Source organism: Tenrec ecaudatus, chromosome 11 (assembly GCF_050624435.1).
Source record: "Tenrec ecaudatus isolate mTenEca1 chromosome 11, mTenEca1.hap1, whole genome shotgun sequence".
Taxonomy (NCBI): Eukaryota; Metazoa; Chordata; class Mammalia; order Afrosoricida; family Tenrecidae; genus Tenrec; species Tenrec ecaudatus.
In genome coordinates, this window is record NC_134540.1 from 146,913,826 (window position 1) to 146,927,627 (window position 13,802).

The following is a 13,802-nucleotide window of genomic DNA, read 5'->3' on the forward strand; positions in this document are numbered from 1 at the left end:
TCATAGTGGCCTTACTTACATAACCATAAAAGACTGCCCAGTGCTGGGCACCTTTCACAGTTGTTGTGATCAACTGACTTTAGCTATGTGCTATTTACTTTTTTGTTGTGTTGTAAGGGACTTTTGTAAATGCCACCTGTTTCTTTCTCCCAACGTATAACCGCTCTGCCACGGGTGCTCTGCAATAGTCACTACCATGTCACTACGTCAGTTAGATGGCCTCTTGAATAATGTGGGCATTCCATGTATAATTTTTGACTCCTCCCAAATTTAACTATCATTTGCTGGAAACCCTGATGCATAGTATAAATCGTCCATCAGAATATAGTTAAATATGATATGTATCACATTTTGCACCCATACAAACGTTGCATTTTTAATTCAAGATAAAAAATGCATTTTGTAAAAAGTGCAGGGCTTTCCTGCCTGTTGGCGATGCTACAGTGACAGGTTCTTTTCTTCCCCTCCCCTCTCCCTCCTGCCCTCCTTTCCTCTTTCCTTCCTTCCTTCCTTCCTTCCTTCCTTCCTTCCTTCCTTCCTTCCTTCCTTCCTTCCTTCCTTCCTATGGCTTCTACTGGATTCCTTTATCCTAAACGGCAGGCATCCTCGGCTGCACATATCAAGCATTTTAACTTTTTCTTGACATGCCATGACTTCTCTCTGCCTCTTAGTAGAACTTACAGTGGTACTTTGTTTGGGTCCCCTGGTATTTTTCAAGTTTTACATCATTACACTACACGTGGCAACAACAAAAAGTCAAGAGCCAAGAGTGATCATGTTTTTTGGTAACAGTTTTATTGGCATTTCCTCCACACGTCACACAATTGAATAGTTCAACCATTTCCAGAAGAGTTGTACAGTCTTTACCACAATCAATTTCAGAACACATTATTTCCCCCCGTAATTATTGTTATTTATTTAACCTTCTTTTTTCAATTTTGGTAAAAATTATGCACAATGGCACATTCACTAATCTAACAACTTCTATATGTATAACTTAGTGTCATGGCTTAGATACTCTTTGTGTTGTATTACTATTATTGTAATCCCTCTCCAAATGTTTTGACCATCATTAAAATGAATTATTAAATGGTCCTTAGCAAAACCTGATGTTGATATTGATTAGTCTGCTCTCCTCAAGGAGAATACGTTTTAACAGTTAATGATGGGGCTACTATTGGATTTTCATATTATGGGAAAGAATCTTTCATGATAATAATATTTTTTTCAACTTAAAAGAAACTGAAAACGTTACAGGGAAATAAAGGAAGAAAGGGCAATACAAATATTGTTACAAGGATAAGGATATTCTTATTCCTTGTTGATGTTTTTGTTGATTAGAAGTATTATAAAGTTATACTGTTAACAATTGATATGTTCGCATTGTCATTCTGCCTTTAGTATGTAGGATGCTCATGGAAACATTTCTCAAATTCTCTAAAGGTCTAGTTTTCTCATCTGTGCAATTGGGTAATTTAAGTGACATCCTGGGTTATTGTGAGAACTGAATGAAGGATTTGATGCCAAGCAATTCAAGAAGTGCCTGGTTCATGGTTAGATATCTAAAGATATCTCCGAGCGGAGGAGGCGTCTGTAAAATCAGAAGGTTAATATTTAAATGCCTTTGAGGAACTAAATTACCACAGTTTATTGAAGATAGTACAATATTTTCTTTAGGATATGTGTATAGAATGGAAAGCTACTCAGTTGAAAAATTATTCTGGCCTTTGTATGTTTGCTTAATAAATTGTGATTTTTCATAGGAATTTAAAAAATAACAGTGAAGAAGACATTGTGCCAGTATCTATTTAATGTCTTGCAAAGTAGGTCTGAGAAGTTTTGGTGGCATTTCCCAGAGCAGCCATAGAAGATGCATAATAAGAAATAGTACAGAACATTAAAGAGATGGCATAAGTGTCAGTTTATTGAAAATGGATATGCATAGATTAAAAATTTTTTGGACAAAAATACATTCATATCAATAGAATCTAGTTTGAGACACAAAGAAAAAAAGTTCAGTTTGAAAAGAACCCTTTTCAGAGCAATATGCATTCTACTCAAATTGAAGCAAGGATGAGCATTAAATTTATGGTAATGATTGGGGTAGGAGAATGCTGAAACCATCAGTGCTTTGTAGGATTAACACCCCGAAGATATAACTGGCTCTCAAATGGATGAGACATTGTTGAAGATGAAGTTTGCAACAGAAGACAATGCACATACTTTTTTGAGGAAAACTAATCTTACTAAAGATTATTACTATTTTTTCCTTTAAAAAATCATTTTATTGGGAACTCTTACAGATATTACAACAACCCATTAGTATTTAGATCAAGCATAATTGTACTAGTGCTGGTACCATCATTTTCAGAACATTTTCATTCTCCTTGAACTTAAAAAAAATTTTTTTTCCTAACCTGAACTTTTTTTTAAAATAAATCATTTTATTGGGCCCAAACAACTCTTATCACAATCCACACATACATCAATTGTGTAAAACACACTTAGTCTTCTTGAACTTTTGATATCAGATCCCCTTTATCCCCTCCCTCCCTCACCCTTCTCCCAGGAACTCATATTATATATTGTTATTATTATTTTTTTTTCTGTATCTTATACTATCAATGTATCCATTCATCTACAATTCTGTTAGTCGTTCCCCTTGAGTGGGGTCATCATTTTTTAAAAACATTTAGGGGCTCATACAACTCTTATCACAATCCATACATATATATACATCAATTGTGTAAAGCACATCTGTACATTCTTTGCCCTAATCATTTTCAAAGCATTTTAAGTAATTAAGATGACCAATAACTAACAGTAGAAACAATAGCAAACAAACACCATAGCTGTCTCAATTGGTTCAGCTTACATACACTGAACTAGATGAGTGTGTTTGACTAGGTTGCTTAGAAAAACAAAATCAGTAACACTCATAGAGGGTGAACTTTACATCAAGGAGTAACTTAATATCTGTGAAGCATCCCAGCCCTGTACAATTCAAGTCTACAGGTCCCATGCTAGCTGGAGCCCTCTTCAGACTCACTTAGCCGAAGACCAATGATACAGAAGGCTGAAGCTACATGCAGGACATTCCATGTCAGAAGGAGCAGAGTTGCTGGGATCCCAGGTGGGTGGAAGCATGGCAGGAGACAGTCGGCTTGGAAGCTGGCTCCCAGAATTAGTGGTTCACATGGGGTTGCCCCTGGAGGCAGACACAGTGTCCAAACAAACAGAGGAAGCAAAGGGGTAGGGAGAGGCAAAAAGTCCTCAATGTCTCTTTTATCTAAAGGACATAACCCCAAGTGGATATCGTCAGCCATGACCTGAATGACAGGTTGCATTCACCTACATTTTCACATTGCGACCCCAAACCAAAACGCACACACATACAGGGGGATAAAACAAAACAAGAAGCATCTAACTCACTGCCATCGAGTCAATGGTGACTCACAGAGAGTCTATAGGACAGAGTAGAAGTGCCCCTGTGAGCTTCAGGGACCATAACTTTTCAGCGGAGTAGGAAGCCCCATCTTTCTCCCTCAGAGTGACTGGTAGTGTTCCACTGCTGACTTTACAGTTAGCAGTCCAATGCAGAGCCAATATGCCCCTCCGCTCATTACACCGGTGACTAATTGGCATTAAATAGAATTGCCACTCTGAGTGTCGAAATATGGGGCCCGGCCAGCTGCAGGCGAGAGCATACTTTTCAATGGAAATTTTACATAAGTGGGATCAAGCTCCTGAAGCATTTCTTGGAAGAATTGTAACCGAAGATGAAACATGGCTTTACCAGTATGATCCTTCAGGAAAAGCGCAATTAAAGCAATAGTTTTCAAGAGGTGAAATTTCTCCAATCAAAGCAAAATGCACTGGTAAAGAGAAAGAGTCATGGCACTTATTTTGGGATACTCAAAGTATTTCGCTGGTTTATTTTCAGTAGGGCCAAGGAACAGTAACAGTCTGCTTACTGTAGAAGTGCACTGAGAAAGTCCCCCAAAGCTTTAGCCAGAAAAAAAAATACAAAGGCAAAAACTTCACCGGATGATTTTTCATCTACCATAGCAATGGTGCTGTATTCATTCCTCCCATCAAGGTGGGAAGTTTTGCAAGAGTTTTGATTTGAAATTATATCCACCTTACAGTCCTGTTTTGGCTCCTTCTGAGTTTATTTTCCATAAGTAAATATATATATATATATATATGTTTAGAGGACACCTGTTTTTCTTAAGTTAATAAGACATAACATAACTAAATTCCTGGGACCGTCACTTGTTTAAGGGTTGACTAAAGTGGCTGATTTTTGTGGAGCTTATGTTGATAAAGTTTGTGTTTTTTAATTTTCGTGTTGTACTTCTATGTTCCATGAACTTTTTGAAAGTACTAATTTAGTGGTAATTGAATAAGAATTAAAGAGCAGAGCCAAAGGTATTAGAAAATGTGGATTGCAAGAACTATCCCTGAGAATTCCAGAATGAGAGCTAATATTGATTTCTTCTCAGAGGGAAAAGTCTCGGGGAAAGTAAAATTTCCTGAGCAATTTGAATGATTTGATGAAAATGTAGTTTTTTTTTGATGCTAGGTAACAATGAGACCCATCATTCAAGAAAATGATTTTTGGGAAAAAAGAAAAGATTTTGGTTAATGTGTGATATTTCTTTGCACTGTCTTGGGATAGCTGTTTACATCCAGTTAAGCTTTTTGTAAAACAATGTAATGTTGAGCATTATTAATAAATAATTATGTATGTGCTAATATATATTTTAGGCTAGCATACTAAACCTAACATACCTAGAGAAATATTAAAGACAGTAATTTTGAGAATAGGTAATCATCTCACCCAGTTTAGACCAGTTACAGCTGTTTTGAAAGAGGATGTCAATATTTTTCAAGACCCACAACAATTAGTCCTTGTTATCAGTAGATAACAAAAATTCAAAATTTTATTGTGTGTTTTAATAAGCGACTTGAACAGGAACACATTACGTTCCTATGTAAAACATGTATATTACACACATGGTGATTCTTTTCAATTTACATATTTATAATACAGATCTTAGAAAATCTTCCATGTTTTGTCTTGTAAACTTGAAAAAATAATTCTGCAATTTCAGAAATGCCCATTTCCTTTTTAAAAGTAGAATAAGAATAGAAGGGTAAATTTTCTCTACCACATCTTAAATTACAAAATCTAACCAACATGATACAGGTACTAAAAGAGGCAGGCAAAAGCAGAGACAAGATCTGGAGCGATACATACTTAGGCATATAGATTTATATTTAGATTAAATATATCAGTTTTGAATTAATAAGGGATGAGAAAACTATATGAAACAAATATCAAACCCAACCCACTGCCCACCATTCAAATATGACGCATAGTGACCCTGTGAGATGGGGTACCAACCCTTCTGGGAATTCTGAAACTTTAAGTCCTCATGAGCATGGTTGTAGCTGCCATCCCCCAGTGCTGACACAGAGAACAAAGCGTTACTCGCAATGTTTGACCATCGATTATCTTCTCTGAAGTTATCCACTTGTGGTATATTTGTTATGACTACACTAGAAAACTAAGAAGAATTTCATTTGATGCTTGAAAGTATGTATTTTTAGAGGAAGGTCGAAGGTTCTATGCAAGGTCTTACAATCAGTAAAAGTCAGATCACGCCTTCCCTGTCCCCTTTCCCCAATCTCTACCCCAAATTACTGTCAGCGTCCATTTCCTTGGTAGGAAAGTCTTTGTCTTGGTTTTCTTTGTTATCGGTGGTCTCATACAGTAGTTGTCCTTTTGTGATCTACTATTGTCAATTAATATAATAGCCTCCAGATCAACCAATGTTATGGTGTTTGCTGGCATTATTGTTGCTTTCAGTGATGCATTGTACTCAATTGTGTATATGTACCAGTGTTTCTTTATCTATTCCTTTACTGATGAGCAACCTAAAAGGGTGTATCCATCTTCCTGCTGCTGTGACCAGTGCTATGATCAACATAGGTATTCGATTTTGAGCAAGCTGTATACAATAGGATTTACACAAAATTGTGCCTTTCCACAATATCAGATTGATTTGTCCAACAGGATTGCACCCAGAAACTAATTTACAGAGCAAAATGGTTCTGTGAGTGAGTTAAAAGTAAGGCAGGCAGAAACGGGGAAGTCCAAAAATAACTCAAACACAAAGTGAGGAGCCCTGCGTTGTGGTTTCTGGTCCAGTCAGATTAAAGAAAGTTTCTACCTGTGCAACTCTTGACTCCTAATGAACTTGAAGGCATGAGGAGGGAAGGTCTCACCGCAAGCAGTCACAGTCACAGTATGCTCTCCTGTCAGATTGGTAGTTCAAGATAACTGTCTCTCAGAATTTCAGAAATTGTGGTTAGCTGTCAGTACTGCCATGGTTCCAAGGGTAAGCAGCAAATGCTGTTTCTGTTTGTTCTTTTTATATGAAAAAAGAGCTTTTCCTGTACGTCATGTCATTAGGGCTTCTCCCTATCTAACTAACACATGTGGTTTGTCCTAACTGCAAGTTTTATTTTAAAACCAGTTGCTTCACAACAAAAACAAGTTATTTTAAAATAAAACCAAGTTTCACTCTTTAAAAAGTCTTTTTAATTTCTTACTAACATACATATATGCCCACACTTGAATTTTTGAAAGTGGGCTTGTTTATAAATGTGATATTTGCTATTAGCAGTATTTGCATGTCTATGTGTTATGAATCTTAAATATTTATAGTACTCAACACAAAGACTGCTAAGTCATGTGGGATTTCTATGATCAGTTGTTTGAGGCAGCACTATATAACTTTTCACAGTGGGTGTATGTTTTTCTGGCCTACCAGCAATGTTTTTAAAGGAAGCATCAGGGAATAGTTTTATTTAAGACTTAAAGTTATTTCAGGGCAATAATTTAGGGATCCATCCATTAGGGATCCATCTTTTGGTTCCCGAAAGTCTAGAGTACCTGAGATTATCAAATTATGTACTGCATTTTCCTCTTTTAATCAAGATTCTTCTATTGAATCTTGGTAATTATCGTTATCTAATTCTCTGGTCTAATGGCAAAAGAAATTCATGAAGGGACTTAGCCACACATTTCAAATCCAAGCTTATTCTTGACCCCCTATTTTCTATTTTATTCCTGTAAATACAACCATTGAGTCAATTTTGACTCAATGAATGTTGTCTCGTTAGGTATCATTGATTCAACTCAGGCCAATAATGACTCTATGTACAACAGAATGCTATCCTCACAATTGTTCCTGTGTTTGAGCCCATTGATGCAGCCACTGTGTCAAGCCATCTCCTTGAGGTTTCCTATTTGTATGTCATTTTGTCCTATTGTGGTGGCTTGGGTGTTGCTATGCTGCTGGAAGCTATGTCACTGGTATTTCAAATGCCAGTAGGATCATCCACAGTGAACAGGTTTGAGAGGAACTGGAAGAAACCACAATGAAGAAGGATTGGCTCCCCACTTCTGAGGAAGAAGCCGCTGAAAACCTTATGCGTAGCTTCAAACCATTTCAAATACTGAACGACTAAAGGAAGCAGAACATTGTCAGAAAGACTACGAGCAGTTGGGTGCCTCAGGTCCCAAAGCACTCAGAATGTGACTGAAGACGAGCTTACTTCTTGGAGGGGCGTCGTTCCTGGTGGGAGTGGAGCCATTGGGATCTTCATTTGCTGATGAGGAACAACCCAACGTAAAGAGAAAAGCTGCAAAAATTGTTTAATGATTTAGGATGTGCAAAGTATGAATTTAGAAAAATTGGAAGTGATCACAAATGAAAGGCATGAAGATCAATATCCTAGGCATTCGTGAGCGGAAATAGACTGGTATTGACCATTTTTAATCAGAAAATCAAAATGATTTACTCTCCTGGGAATAACACAATCAAGTGGGTGGCTTGGCATTCATGGTCAGAAAGGAACTTGCTAAATTCATCATGAAGTACAATGTTATCTCTGAGCAGTTTATATCAGCTCACCTTCAAGCAAACCCAGTCAATACAACTATTAATTCAACGTCATGCACCAACCCCAAATGTGAGTGATAAAGAAATTGAAGGATTCTCCCACTAGCTTCAGTTAGAAATTGATGCAATCAATAAGCATTGATCGTTATTTGTGATTGGGATGTAAATGTTGGAAACAAAGAGGAAGGAACAGTAACCAGAACATATGGGATTGGTGATCTAAATGAAGCTGGGGATCACATCATGGAAGTTTACAAAATCAATGGCTTGTTCAAATCAAATGCCTTTTATAAATAACACAAAAAGTGACTATAAACATGGACTTCAGGTGGAATATGCAGAAATCAAATCGACTACATCTGTGGGATGAGACAGTGGAGAAGTTCAATATCAGGGACTGAAACCGGACCAGGGAATAACTGTTGAAAAGACCGTTAATTTCTTATATGTAAATTCAGAATAAAGCTGAAGAAAATGAAAACAGCTCCACCAGAGTCAAAATATGGCCTTGAGTCCATTTTCCCTGAATTTTGAGAATGTCTCAAGAACATATTTGATGCATTGAACACTAACAGCAGAAGACCTGATGAGCTATGGGAAGACATTAAGACTACTCTTCATGAAGACGCAAAAGGACATTAAAAAGACAAAGAGAAAGTAATGGGACCAAAGGTTCTGGAGGGACTTGGGGGAAGGAGGAGACGGGGCAAAAGAACAGTGAACAAGAAACACCATAGACAGGGGAACAACTAGAGAATTTAAAGTAACTGACCAGAATATACCGATATATACTCTCGGTTTGTTGGAGTAACAGCAATCTAGCTGAGAGGAATTACTAAGAAGCAGAAGAAGAGTGAGTGTGATGGTGAGGCAGGAGGCTGGTCAAAGGAAACAGAGGAAAAATCTAGGAAGCAAAGCTATGGCTAGAAGTGTAAACATAGGAGTGCACTTATGTAAATGTATTAATTTATAAAAATAGTTATTGACCTGTGTACATATATTTATATGGCAATACATTGAGGATGTGGATGGACTTTGGGCCTCTCTGCTCAAGCCCTCCCTCAATGCAAGAACACAGTTCTAACAACCTGGAATTCTGTAATGCTCACCCTCCAGACATGATCGCTGAAGACAAAATGGGTGCATAAGCAAATGCGAAGAAATATGATGGTTCCCAGCTATCAAAAGATATAGTATCAAAAGATAAATGCTTGAAGTTAAACAAGCGGTCATTAACAAACCCACATGGGAGAAGCACACCACCCTGTACAATCATGAGATGTCAACAGAATAAAGTAACAGGCACCAGAAGACACAAAACAAAACAAAAACATATTGTTGAGAACAAGTGGGGCTAAAGCAGAGACCCCAAATTCATTTGCAGACAATAGGACATCTCCCCACAGAAGGGTCACAAGGAAGGGATGAGTCAATCCAGGCAGAGCATAGCACTGATGAAACACACAGGATTCCTCTGTTTCCTTGAGACTTCCGCACCCCCACCATCAGGATCCCAGCCCTGCTGTTCAGTTCTGGCTAGACTGGAGCATGTACACTGGTCTAGATAAGAGCTCACGGTCCCCAGACTCTAGGGCAGATAAAGCCCTCAGTAACAGTAATGGACATAGTGATACTAGGAGGGAAGGGGGAAAAGGGGGTCGGAGAGGGGAACTAATAGAAATGATTGACGCATAACCTCCTTCCTCGAGGGGTATGAACAACAGAAACATGGGTGAAGGGAGCTGAGACAGCAGTCGGTGTAAGATACGAAAGCAATAATTTTTAATTTATCAAGGGGTCACAGGGTGGGAGGGGGGACAGGGGAAAAAGAGGAGCCGATAACAAGGGCTCAAATAGAAAGTAAATGTTTAGGAAATGATGATGGCAACATATGTACAAATAGCTTGATACAATTGATGTATGCCATGTTATAACTGTAAGAGCCCCCAATAAAATGATTTAAAAATAATTTTAAAAAACTACAAAAAAGACAAGGAGGAAAGAAAAAATCAAAGTGCCTGTCAGAAAACACTCTGAAAATGGCTCTTAATGGTAGAGTAGCTAAAGCATATGGAAGGAAGGATGAAGTCAAGGAGCTGAGTAAAAAAATTCACGGGGCAGCTCAAGAAGACAAAGCAAACTATTACAACACAATGTTCAAGGACCTAGAATTAGAAAACCAAAATGGAAGAATATGCTCAGCATATCTGAAACTGAAAGAATTCAAGAAAAAATGATTCAAGTCTCAAGTTGCAATTCTCTAGGCAAAATATTAAATGGTACAGGAAGCATAAAAAAAGATGAAAGGGATACACAAAGTCGCTGAACCAAAAAGAAGTAGCCTTCCATCATTTTAGGAGGTAGCAAGTGAGCAAGAATCAGCCGTGTTAAAAGAAACTCAAGGTGCACTGAAACATTTCCCAAAAATACTGTTTTAGGAATTGATGGAATACCAATTGAAATGCTTCAGAAAGCTGACGAAGAACTGTTAGCACTCACTTATCTATGCCAGGAAATTGGGAAGATGGATAATTGTGCAAATAACTGGAAAAGAACCATATTTATACTCATTCCAAAGAAAAGTGACCCAATAGAATGCTCAAATTATAGAACAGTATAAATTATATCATATGCAAGGAAAAAATTGCCAAAGATCATTCAGCAATGGTCGCAGCAGTAAATTGACAGGGAGCTCCAGAGGTTCAGGCCAGTGTTCTGGAATTCCCAATGGATTCTCAACTTTCCCAATGCCATGACCCTTTAATACCATTCCTTGTGTTGTGGTGAGCCCCCAATTATAACATTACTTTCGTTGCTACTTCATAACTGTAATCTTGCTTCTGTTATGAGTTGGGTGACCACTGTGAAAGGGTCATTCGACTCCCAAAGGGGTCACATCACACAGGTTGAGAACTGCTGTATTAGGCAAATCTGCTGCGCAAGACCTCTTATAGAACTGACAAGCAAGGATGTTGCTTTGAGGACCAAGTTGCACCTGGCCCAAACCATGGTATTTTCAGTTGCCTCATAATCATTTGAGAGTTTCACATTGAATATGGAAGACTGGAGAAGAATTGATGAATTTGAATTGTGATGGAGAAAATCATTAAAAACACGATACACTGCAGGAGACTTCGTCTTACACACTTCGAGCGTGTTGTCAGGAGAGACCAGCCCCTGGAGAGGACACTATGTCTGGTAAAGTGGAAGAACAGCGAAAAGAGAAAGATCCTCGAGGAGATGTTTCACAGGGAGGCGGCAACACCATCGGGCTCAAGAATGGGAACAATTGTGAGGATGGTGCAAGACCTTGCAGTGTTTTGTCCTATTGGGCACAAGGTTGCTGTGGGTTGGGGCCAAGTTGATTGCCTCTAATAGCAACAACAGCAAGCCTGCAAAATACGTAGCAAGATTCCATCAAGTGTTTGGTTGTGCATAGGCGCCTCAGCAACTACTTGTTTTCCTTTTTGCTCATTGCTGTAAATATGCCTACCACACATTTAGTGTGTTCAACTTTTACCGGTATACAGCTATTATGTTAATTGGCTTAGCACTCCTACCCTTAACTCAAGGTCACTTTCCCCTCATTGCAAACCCAAATTTAGTACTGCAGAAGCAACACGTTACTGTCTTCCACCCTCCTCAGTCCTTCCCGTTTCTACCTACTGCCATTAAGTTAGTTCTAACTCACAGTGACCCTGTAAGGCAGGGTAGAACTGCTGCTTCTAGTTTCCAAGACTCAACCTTTACAGGACAGAAAGCTTCATCTGTCTCCTGCAGCGTGGCTGATGTATTCAAATTTTTGACCTTATATTATCGCATCAGCTGGGCTTCCTTGTCAGGCCTTGATATCTACTCGTACATGGTGGTTTCTGTACATTTGCCTCTTAGTGTCTTTTTATAGATGAGCTCTGGCGGTGCTGTTGGAATTGTTAACTTGCTAACTGCAAAGTTGGTGGTTCCAATATGCCATCTGCTTCTTGGGTGAAATATGAGGCTCTCTGCTCCCATAAAGATTTATATCCACAGAAGCCCAATATAGGGTCAATAAGGATTGGAATCAGCTTTATGGGAATGGGTCTATTCTTTTTATGTCAATAAAGGCATACACTATTTGACATTTTCTGATTGATTTATTTTATGCAACAGAATGTCTTTATAGTGTAGCATGGATAAAACATCACTTTTGTTATTGGCTGAATAATATTCCACAGTACATGTGCACCATAATTTGTTCAGTCATTCTGATGTTAACTTTTTACAGTATTGATTTTTAAACTCTTAATGTATGGTTTTGGCAATATCTTTCCTATGATGTGGATGCAATCTGATTAAATGCTTGACAAAAAGTGTGTGCTTGAAGTTTGGTACTCTGTATACTAAATCCTTTGGAATTGACATTTAGAGTCAAGTTTCTTAGCCAAATAATATCTTAATGGGAAAACGACATAATTACCTAATTAGTTCTCATTAAACCAACGAATGATTAAAAATCATCGATTTAAAAATCAACAGAAGTTACCTTTGTTTTCTTGATGACTCCTCTCTACTGTATTTCCCGTGTCTAAGGACGGAGTCCTGGTGTGTAGTGGTTATGCTTTGGGCTGCGACCTCCAAGGTCAGCAGATGGAAATCACCAGCTGTGTCAGAAGAGAAAGACTGGGCTTTCTACATCTGTAAACACAGGTTTGGAAACCCACGGAGGTTTGGGGGTGGGTGGTGGTGTCACTAGGAGTTGACATCGACTCAATGGCAGTGAGGTGTTTTGTGGGTTTTTTTGTTGGTGTTGTCTAGTGTTTGAGTCTATCTAGAATAGTAAACATTCTTGTCTTTCTTTTTATGTCCTCCTGGTCCTTGTACTACTTACTATAAGCAGCTATTATATAAAATATGGGCAGTCCTTATTGCAGAATAATTAAGTTTACTTTATGTTCAATGTCAATTCCAACTTTAATTAGTAAGTGAAACATAACTACCAATGCCTTTCTTCTGTGCTTGGAAGTAAACACTTTTTTTCATTACCCTGTTAATTCCTTGAATTGTGTGAAATGGAGAAAAACATGGTCTTTTGGAATCTTCTGGGGTTTTTTTCACTTGCTTAGTGTGATGGTTTTTGATTATGTGAACTAGACACTCCTGGGTAAGGATAGGGGCAGAGTCCCACCTGTCAATCAGGTTGCAGGCTGATCGTACCTCCTTGCATTTGAGAGAGAGACCAAGGCAATTGAAAATAGAAAAGTTGGTTTTAGCTTGGGCAGGTGCACCATAATCTTTTAAGTAACATCAATTCTTTTCAATAATCTAAGTGGTCTTGTGCAACAGACGGACATAATGCAACAAATCTTTTGATCTTTTGACTGCTGCTTCCATGAGCAGAATCTTTGGCGCCCTTTGCCTTTTGTCAGAGCAGGATCTTACATCTCGTTCCTGTAGCTTCTGTTGTCTGCGGATTCCAGAAGCATCATGGGAGGAATTTCCTATTTATATATTATATAAACAAATATTAAAATTACTTTACATTCTAGTCACAGTTAGTGTGATTGCAGATAAGTTCTTTATATGGACTGTGAAGAAGGAAGTTAGGATGAATTCTAGAGAGAAAGGAAGAACTCCTGTAAAAATGAAACTTGTATTTCCTTAAATTTTATTGTGTGTGTGTATGGTCATGTGTATTTAAAAAACATATCTTCTCTGTTCTCATACCTTTCCCCATAGTTTGCCACTGCTAGCTAATAATCCAAGTCAAGAAACTGAGGAAAAATCATCTCAACAAATGGTTTAAATTTGCCATTTGGTAAAAAAAAAAAATGACCATCAAGAGTAAAT

At 38.0% G+C, this 13,802-nt stretch overlaps 1 protein-coding gene across 1 annotated transcript in view; it reads left to right on the forward strand.

Moving 5' to 3' along the window:
* GPC5 (glypican 5) overlaps positions 1 to 13,802 on the forward strand; it is a 558,236-nt gene that overhangs the window by 119,837 nt on the left and 424,597 nt on the right. The gene's annotated exons all lie outside the window — the stretch shown is intronic.